The 11,126-nt window shown below is 38.9% G+C and overlaps 1 pseudogene; it reads right to left on the bottom strand.

The window, feature by feature from the left end:
• Positions 1–8,377: 8,377 nt before the first annotated feature.
• LOC108984954 lies at positions 8,378–10,796 on the bottom strand (annotated as a pseudogene).
• Between the last annotated feature and the right edge of the window lie 330 nt (positions 10,797–11,126).

The raw sequence follows: 11,126 nt of genomic DNA, 5'->3' as shown, positions 1-11,126 counted from the left end.
AAGTTGGGCTTGGTTTTATTACAGGCCAAATTTATCATCGACGGGGGAAAACTATCTTTTTATGGCCGGATGGTCAACTATGACCAACGTCTTATACAGTTCCTTTTGTGTAATGATAGTTTCCATTTTAGATTTGTCATTTCCTATCCATATTTACTGCTATGATACATTTTAAGTGGCTCATATATCTACCACTTAAATAGAGAAGTACTTCAAATATAACTCATTAACATTTGCGACTATGGATCGATGATAATTAAGATTTGAATTATTCAGACTCTTTTTATATATATTTTTGGTGGCTGTTGACTTGGAAGGAACTTTGGAAGGGGTGTTCTAGGGCAGTAAGGAATGTTTTAGGCACATTAGGGATGAACGTTTTATCCATTTGTAACATGACATGCAATCCTACTAAATGAACTAGCATTACAATACCATTTTGCCGCATTATAGGTCAAAGCAATGATGCAAACTCTCATGAATGGTCCATGCATATGCAGCCATGCTGAACTTATTGAATTCACTACAATCTGGAGGCCAAATCAATTTATAGTATTTGGAAAACTCACTTAAACATAGAAAATAAAAGAAAAATATACAAAACCCTAATTCACTTCATATTAATGCAATGTTAAGATACACCTACGACATACATGTAAAACCCAAGCCCAGACCAATTCTCACCAAAGGAGCATTACGGCGTCGTTTTCAGGTGAGGCTTTAAGCCTTTGTTTTCCTTTGTTTTTCTTTTCCTCAAACGATTTCTGCCTCTCTCTCTCTGATTTTCAGTTTTTGTTTGTTTCGAATCTCACTCCCACTTTTTTCTTCAACTTCTCAATCGTATCTCTTTTTCTTCACTTTCAGAAATTTCACTCTCATCAGACTCTCTCCCTCTCCCCCACATCAGTTTCTCACCCTCGCCCCAAAGCCGATGGACTCAGACCTTAAGGGAACGCCACTGCTGCAAACCACCAAGCACTGAAGCCCAGCCTCCTACCAACTAGCCACCTCCCAACACCTCACCAGACCACCATTGGAAGCCACCAGTGGTGCCTAGCTGCAGCAAGATGGGATATCCCCCACGGCCTAGCCCCTCCGTGTCCTCAAACGGAAACCAACCCACGGCATGCTCCTCCACGCCAAAAACCCCATTTCCATCAGTAGACCACTAGCCACACTATGACACTGTGAACCACTGCCTAGCCCCTCGAAAAAATTGCTACTACCTTGTCCCCTGCCATAAATGGCAACACCCGCCCCCATCTGGTAGCATAACAACTCCGAGTGGAAGCCATCGTGCCGAGATCACCCCGCATGACAGAAACCGCAAGCTCATAGCCTAAACCTCAGCCCTTCACCACCACGCTGTCACCTAGAGAGGCCCCTGTAGACTACTAACCACCACAGTTAACACCACAGTGAGCCTCATTCCTTTCGGTAAACACCCAAAGAAAACCACTCCTGTTTTCCATACTCAAAACAGAGCAATAAGTATGGACGTGATACTCTGCTCGACAACCACGTAGCCAACCACCATCGTAGACCTCAGCTCAGCCACCAGTGAGCCCCTCGCTGCCTCCCTCTCAGTGAGTTTCCTCTCTCACCACGTCGTGTTCTCTCTTTCTCTCTCGGAGTCTCTCTCTCTCTCATCTCTCTCTCTCTCTCTCACTCTCAGTGTGTAGACGCGCAACCCATCGAAGTTTGCACCTCAACCGCCCAGTCCCGTCACGGCTCCTTCTCTCCCGGTGAGCTTAGTGTTGTCATGGTTATGTTTTGTATTTTCAAAAGTTTATTTTTGTAACGTACTCACCAAAGCATCCATGCATTATATGCATTTTTCCCAAAATACCCCTAGTTATACGTTGGGCTTGGCTTTTAATTTACTACGTGAAGGCTTGGTTTTAGTATAAAATATTATTATAGAAGATAATTAGGGTTTTAAAGTATACTACTTTTATTATACTATATAGTATCAAATTTTATAGTCTCATTTCAATAGTAAATAAGTTAGAATTTAATATCTTAGTCGAAGATATTATGTGAATATTGAGGAATTTCAAAAGTGATGGTATTTTTTGGGTTATGAGAATTTTTAGGTCATGAGGTATTAAAATTGGTATTCCAAGTATAATTACGCAGTAACTGTTCAAATTGGAGATTTATTCAAGTTACATGAATTTTCTGTAGGTGACGATTGATATTCGTTTGGCACTATTGTGAAGATTTCCTGAAAATCTAAAAAGCTCAAGTAATCAAGGTTCCTATGCTAGACTTTGCACAAAAAAAAAACAAAAAAAATGAACTGAGGTTGGTTTGTAAGAATGTGCATGCTGTTTTAAAAAGAAAAGGTGAAAAGCAACCTCAATATATGTTTTGTATTCACTCAAGAGATATATATGAAAGAGAAAAGAAATGCTTTTGACATGAATAATGTAGACATGAGCAATATTTGACATGTTTTCAAAATGTGCACATGAGCGAATATGAAAATTGAGATTTTTGTACATATGATATGAAAATGATTTGGATCTATTTTTTATCAAATGGAAATGATATGAATATGTTTAGTACGTGGTTTGATATGATATAAATATGAAAAACCTTTGGCATACTTATCTGTTTTGATTCTGATTTTGAATATGGTTCTGATATGATGATACTGGTTCACGTGATATGGTTGGTACCAACATGATATGATATGAGTGGACCCACTTTGGAAACAAAGTGGTCTTTTATGTTTTATTTCCCGTGTACACACTCAATGCTCCGAGATTGAAAAGTGGAAGTTTCATAATATAATACTGCCTGGTTTGGCCACCAGGGATAGCATAGCCCTACCACGGGGGTTAAACATGGTATATGATATGATATGATACAATATGATACGGTATGATAAGATGAAGATGTTCAATTATGTTATGCCAAATTGTTTTTGAATATGAAAATGATCTTTGAATATGAAACAGATATTTGAATATGAATAATTGATTTTTGGAATATGAAAATGGTGTTTGAATATGAAACTGTCTTTAAATATGAACAATTGGTTTTTGAGTATGAAAATATTGAAAAATCGCTCTAATTTTCTGATAACACGTTAATGAGATCTGCATATGAAAATGAATGTTTTGTTTCTGCATACTGAACTTTCTGAAAATGCTCATGTTTACATACTAGTATGTGTTCTCTGCTTACAGAGTTGTTGATAACTCACCCCTTATCTCCGTAACACTTTTTTCGATAGTTTGATTGTACAACTGGGGATCAAGACTAGAAATCTTATAAAGGATATGTGAGCATAGTTGAATAAGTACAAAGATTGCACTTTGGTTATCTGAGCATTTTATTCAATAGTTCTATTTTTGCTGATTGGGTATTTTGGAAAGTTGAGGTTTATTTGAGATTTTGTAGTCTTTTAGATTATTTATATTGATCTGAAACAGTGAGTTGTATGTGTCATTGAAAACTTTGGAGTCTATGACTATATGATTGAGACATGATTTTAAGTGACTAGTAGTAAGTCTCCGACCCATCTGGGATTCGGGCATTACAGACATGCATGGGAATTTCCAAAAACATACAAGTCAGTCAAAAAAAAAAACAGAGAGAATAAAAGAAGTTAACCCACATGCACAACCATTAGGATCAATATCCTCCAGTTTGACCCTAATTTGTTGGATGACACATTGCCAACCAGACTTACAAGTACACCTACTGTAACACCCCGACCCCAAGGGTCCGGAGAGTTAACTCAAAACACCTGATAATCAACTCCAACATTGCTAATACTTTTCCAAAAGTTCCAAATCCAACGTAAACACTTCAAATTTAATTAACCATACATATTCGTATATAAAATATTTAATACAGTAACACCCAAAATTATCAACTTCTCTACATGTCACTTAAACTCACATTTCAACAATATAATTATAAAAAATCACCAATATTCATCTAAGGCTTTCTATTCTTAATCCACTATTCTTAAGTCATCTCACTCAATTCTTCATAGTCTTGATCTCCAGCTGAAATATCCAAAAATCCTCTGAAAATATTGGAGATAAGAGAGGGTGAGTTATCAACAACTCAGTAAGTAAATAACATATACTAGTATGTAAACATGAGCATTTACAGATTTCAGAATGCAGAACAAAACACTTTTTATTTTCAGAATGCAGAGTCATAACATGTTTTCAAAAATAACAGAGCGAAAGTTCACAGTATTCTTATTCAAAATTCCCTTGGCACAGTATAACTGAAATGTCATATCAGAACATAATTCCATGTTTAACCCCCGTGGTAGGGTTGTGCAAACCTCGGCGGCCAACCGAGCAGAAACAAAATGTGAATATTCCCCTTATCATTCTCGGAGCCCCGAAAGTGCACATAGGAAAAACCACGCAGAAAACCACTTTATTTCTAAAGTGGGTGCACTAGAAACATAAACGTTAGTACCAACCCATACAAAGGCCACAATTTTACACCTGTGGTAAGGTCAGAACAGAAATAGAATGTCATGCTAGAGGTTTCAAAAATCACGTCTTATCATATCAAAGTACATAACATTTTCAAAACAGAACAAAATTAGATCACAAAAATATAATTTATGCACAAAATTTCATATTCACTCTCTTTTGCATAGTCCGGAGACAAAATGTCAAAATAAACTCATGTTTACACCAGTCATGACAGAAAATATTTCCTTTTTATACAAAATTTTATGAGTAATGCAGAACAAATAACTGAGGTCGTTTCTAAAATTTTCTTTTCATAACAAAACATGCATATTTTCCAAAATGAACCTTAGATCATTTTACTTTTATGCAAAGTGTAGCATAGGAACCCCGCTTACCTGAACTTCTTAGTTTTTCAGAATTTTCCTCAAAAATATCGAGTCGACTATAAATTATCACCTATAAAAAAAATCACGTAATTTCCGTAAGTTTTCTATTAACCACGGATTTCGATATTTTGGCCTAAACTTCTAAAATAACATATTTTAATTTCTCAAAACTTAAAACTTTCATAATCCCAAAATATATCATCACTTCCTAAAATCACCAATATCCACCATAACCAATGTCAAACTCAAAACACCAATATTTAAACCCGAAACAGCCAACAAATCTCATAGCATAAACCAATCACATAAACAACTCCATCATCCAATCCAACCGACCCCCTTACATCTCGGACTCAGTCCGGCACAACCAACCAATTCACAGTAAATATGAGTTAACACAGAAATACATTTAAATATCAAAAATTTTTTGGAAAAATACTAACAATGCTATAATATAATTTTTGAAAGATCACAGAGGTGCTAGAAGTGGCGGCATAGCAACGGAATAATGTAAAAGGCACTGTGGCCGTGGGTCTCAAAAATCTACCTTTGAACTGGTACAAACGAAGACCCGAGATTATTAGGAAAGGGCTTAGGGATGTCGGTGAAGCTAATGGTGGTAGTAGTTGGCCGTGAGAAACGGTGTGGGTGGCGGTTGCAGTGCAAAAAGCTCAAAACGGAAATGGAGTTGGTGGGGCTTCACCTGTGGCGGATCGGAGCTGGGATTGGATGCATTGGGTTGCTAGGAGGTCGAGGATGAAGTGGTGAAAAAATGGTGGCCGGAGGTGGCGCGACAGCGGCGCGCGAACACAAGAGGTGCCGCGGGTTCGCGTTGAGTGTGGGAAGGGTGGATGTCACCAGCCGGTGGGGAAGGCAGTGGGAGGGGTGGTGTCGATCACGGCGACGTGCGGCGGCGGTTGGGTGGAGAACGACGCACGGACGCGAGGAGGGCTGTGCGCGCGTGGGAGAGAGGAGAGAGAGAGGAGGAAAGAAATGGGGGGAAAGAAAAGAGGAATAAAATAAAAAGAGAAAAAGAAAATAAAGTGAGGGAAATAAATCCAAAATTCACATCTTGGGTCACAAAAATGATCCAATGAAAAAGATTTCAAAACAGCAAGTTAAATAAAATAATTTAAACGTAGTGATTAAATGAAAATAAAATAATTAAATCCAACAATAAACTAATTTAAAATAAAGAGAAATTTAAATGCATGACAATTATTAATATTAGGGAAATATATCAAATTTAATTTTCACAAATTAAAAATCATAAAAATAAACCCATTAAAATCTGACAAATTAAAACAAAAGAATCAATTTTTAAATTAATAACAAATAATCATTCAATTAAAAATACACTAAAATACAAGATATTACACCTACAAGTCCACCACTACAAGAAAAATGGTTTATTCTTTTTTTTTTTTTTTTTAGAAAGAGGACGGTACCCCAGTTTTATTGATAGCACTCACTTGCGGTGGAAGAAAACCGTGGTTACAAACAGACACGTGTTGGATACAAATAATCATAACAAAACCTAGGTATCAAAAGACCCAAACAGACCAACCAAAACAAGAAACACTATAGTGCAAATTACAATAACACAAAACAGAAACAAACCTAGAAACAACCAAACCTGCAAGAAAGAGCACACAAACAAATAGTAATAGACAAAGAATAAAAGAAACCATAGAAAGTCAAAATTACCAAGGACAAACCTATGAGATGCGAAGATAAGGAAGCCCAATCCTGTCCGTACGAAGAATCCCTCTTAACGGGGTCGGCATATCACTTTCATCCCCCCAATCTTGGTTTAAACCTCCAGCACCCTTCTTAGCCAGAAGATCAGCCACAACATTACCTTCACGAAAAATATGGCGAATACGATAATCCATGCATTGAAGATAGTCATGTAATTCATCCCAAAAATCCTCAAGATACCAGATATTGCAAGTCCCTTTAATAATCCAATTGACAAGCAACTGAGAATCTGTCTCAATCTCAACACGAAAAAACCCAAGATGATAGCATCTACGGATCCCCTCCAACACATTGTGCATTTCTGCAAAATTATTAGAACCCTGACCCAAAGACACAGAATACGCCATGCGAACCTTACCATTATGGTCACGAAGAACACCTCCTGCGCCAGCCATCCCAGGATTACCTAAACTACTACCATCTGTATTCAGTTTCACCCAACCATCTTGAGGTCTAGACCATCTAACCACACGCACCTGCTTAGGTTTAGGGGCTAAAATCGGGATCTCCAATCTATTTAAGATAGCTACATCCTGATTAGAAAGCTTAGAAACTTTCATAATCAGTTGCATAATCCTGCGAAGCCAAAAAATGATAACATGCCAAACCGACTCCACATTAGATACCTTACCTTCATACCTAGCTTTACAACGCCAGTCCCAGAGTTTCCAAGAAACTATGGACGGGAGAAGACCAAATATAGTTCTAACCTGGGAAGACTTATTCGCGCGACGAAACCAAAAAATTATTTGCTCCTGCTAAGTTTGAAACACGCCCATATGAACACCTAACTGAATCGCAGCCAGACGCCAAATCTGACAAGCAAAATCACCATTACAAAGCACATGATTCAAATACTCAACTTGACCCCCAGAACAGCAATGACATTTAGAAACCAAGGGGATACCAACAAATTTAATTTTCTCATCAGCACTCAAGCAGTTATGATTAGCTTTCCACATCATAATAGAAATTTTCTTAGGAAGATTCTTGTGCCAAATCCAATCAACCCAAGGTAAAGGAGGCGCCCTGACACGGATGTAATTCCAGGCACTTTTAGTAGTAAAATTACCAACCGTGTCACTTAACCAGATTAAGACATCTTGACCTTCCTCCTAGCAAAAAAATTACACAAATTAGAAGCTTTTTGGGGGCCCACAAGCCTTTCCAGAAGGGGAACATCCCACCCATTGTCGAGACGACACTCAGTAATTTTCAATAAAGGCTGCTCAATAACAGGATAAGACCTACTGAGAGGACCACCCTCCATCCAATTGTCATGCCAGAAAGAAATACTATCATCACGAACGAGCCACTTAGAATTATTAAGAACATCAGGAATACTTTTAACAATAGATTTCCAGAAGTGCATACCCTAATTAGGCGTCAACAAAGATAGATGATTACCCTTAACATACTTCCCCCTAAAGAAATCTGTCCATAAAGACTGGCTAGTAATCAGACGCCAAGCAAGTTTCGAATGAAGAGCCTTCTGAATGTTCCCAAAAGCCCGGATACCTAAGCCTCCTTCCTCAATAGGCCTACAAATATTATTCCAAGCAACCCATTTTCTCTTGCTTTTACCATCAGACTCACCCCAAAAAAAGGAGCTCAAAAGTCTATTCAACATCATAAGCACACTTTTAGGAACACTTAAGACAGCCAAAAGATGAGACGCCATGCTCGATAAAACATGACTTAGGAACACTTTTCGTGACTAAGGATTTGCAAAAATGACCATCGATCTCTTAAGAAAATCAGTACAATTTCCAATCAGAGATTAACACCATGATCACTGTGACCATCATTTTGTTGGATTAAAAGCATCTCAGCTACTTGGCTCATGCTGGGTCTTCTATCTCTGTCTTCCTCTACGCACTGGAGAGCAACTGTTACTAGAGTTTCCATCTTACCCAATTCATAATTGCTTTCTAGTACTGGGTCAACGATCTCTTCAAGCAAGGAAGCCATTGAAGCCATTCCATTCCTTTTTTCCCTCACCCAAGTAACCAACGTTTTGGGTTCTGCCACCCTTCCATTGTCTATAGCATGGACACCCCTTGTTGGTCCCTTTCCTGTCACGATCTCCAATACAACAATTCCATAGCTATAAACATCCACTTTGGAGGTGATAGGAAGATTGAAAACCCACTCTGGAGCCATGTACCCTCGGGTTCCTCTTATTCTTGAGAAGCTTGAATTCTAGAGGTTTCTATTTTGTAGCTTAGAGAGCCCAAAATCTGCCACCTTTGGTTGATAGTTAGAGTCTAGGAGTATGTTCTGAGGCTTTACATCACAATGTAAAACCCACTCTAAGCATTCTTCATGCAGATAAGCTAGGCCTTTCGCTGTGCCAGCGGCAATGTCAAACCTCTTCTTCCAGTCAAGTGCCTGAGATGAGAGGTTTTGGGCCAAAGAACCATATTCCATGTACTCGTACACCAAAAGCCTGTGCTTTCCATCTGCGCAATACCCCCACATTTGAATTAAGTTCATTTGGTTAATCCTTCCAATGATGCTTACTTCTGCTAGAAATTCATCTTCTCCTTGGTTAGGTTCGTTGAGATGCTTGATTGCTACAGCTTGATTATCAAGCAATACCCCTTTGTATACTATTCCTCCCGCACCTCTTCCAATCTCCTCTTTAAAACCTTTTGTTGCCTTCTTGAGCTCAACATAGGTAAATCTTCTGAACCCAGTGACAGCAACAAGATAGCCTTGCTTGTCTGCACCTGAACCTAGCTGGGTTCTACTCAATAGACACCACACAAAAAAGATACAGATGATTTCAAATCCACCTACTCCACATGCAAACCAGAGCATGAATTTCACTATCCCATTTGCAGGACTTTTATAATACGTTCTGACTTGTTGCACTGTACCTTTACTTGAGCAAACTAGTGTGAAATCTTGTACAAGATTTGCGAAGGAGAAGAGATTGCGTTTAGGCAGTCTCAAATAGAGGTCACCCTTGAAATTCGGGGAACGATATCCATTCAACAACAACTTCTTGGGGAAGCAGGTTGAAGAACCACGTTTCTTGGAGAAGGAGAATCGGAACCCCTTGCAATTGCTCAGTTGGAAACATAAATTCTTACATTGATCCAACGTGTAATTAGGGAAGAACCCATAATCATGACCAAAGAATTGAACATGGGGTAAAAGCAGATAGCCAGACTCATTTCTATTGAAAGAAAGATGAAAGTCGGGTTCGCACCCGTAGGACCAATCCGTGAGATTTTTCATTTTAAATCCTGGGAGGCAAGAGCATTTCCTATCAGAACCAACAATATAGTTGCAAATACTGTTAGCCCCACAAATACCATAAATCATGCAAGGTGTCTGAATGGCTTGCCAGGACACAACCCACTTCTCCCCCTCCTCGTCCCAACTATACAATCGAACATCACCATCAGAATCAATTCTCAGTCTTCTGTGAAGCTTCGGTCCATAGTCGGCTGCCATGAAAGTAAAGTCATCTGAAGAACTGAAGTTCCCGAACATATCAAGCATCGCAATCCGACTGCTGTTGTACGTGAACCTTCCAGCTTCCCAGCTCACGAACTTCGGGTTCGGCCAGTAAACGGTAGAAACCGCAAGACCGTCATGAAGAAGGCGAAGAATGTTGTCGTTGTCGAAATAGAACTTGTAAAAACCAGAGGAATAGTTTGTCTGGCTTCTGGAGGAGACGAGCCTTGTGCTTCTTGTAAGTAGTTGTTGGGGAAGAAGAGTGTCTGTTGGGAAATCAAAGCTTTCCCATAAAGTAACACCTTCCCTGTTTTGTAGAACAAGATTACCGGTGTTGTAGAGAGATAAGTATACTGAGGAGAGTGACTGAGTGTTTGTTGCCCAAACTGTAGACCTTCCAGCGTCGGTTAAGATAAGATTTCCATTTTTGAGGAGAGAGAGCTTGGAACTCCTTCCATTAACTGGCTGATCACGGTTTGCCATCCAGATTATGGTCTGGTTCTGGCTGCGGAATGGCTTATTGAACCAAATGGCATAGCAATAGGCATTATCACCCACGGAAAAAAAGCCAGCAGAGAAAACTCCATTAGGTGATATCAGAACGCCTTCCAATTTCTCAATTGAGAGGGATGTGCCTTCATGAATGGTATCCAAGTTTGAAGATGAGAACGTGGGAGAAAATGTCAAAGACAATAGAAGGAACAGAACTGACCAACCCATGGTATCGAAACCTTGGCAACTACTGCTATAAAAACTTGTTTGAAACGAATATATAGGATGTGGTATGCATATTGTATATATAAAACAGAGGGAAAGAATGAATGTTAGTCGGGTTGGAGAAAAATGAAGAGAAACGAAAAGCACGGTCAATGGCTCTTTTCTCTTTTCTCTAGGAGAAGTTTAATGAAAATAATTTATGTGGATCAAAGCAGGTCTCCTAAACAAGTTCTGTCGGTCAAGAAGAGCGTTTCCGTTGGAGTCTTGGACCCCCCAAAACAAGTTCTGCTTTTCCAATAATACCTTCTTACCATACATTAAGTAAATTAAAAAACAC

The sequence above is a fragment of the Juglans regia genome, chromosome 6 (genome assembly GCF_001411555.2).
Source record: "Juglans regia cultivar Chandler chromosome 6, Walnut 2.0, whole genome shotgun sequence".
NCBI classification, from domain to species: Eukaryota; Viridiplantae; Streptophyta; class Magnoliopsida; order Fagales; family Juglandaceae; genus Juglans; species Juglans regia.
This window is presented reverse-complemented; position numbering and strand designations above follow the sequence as displayed.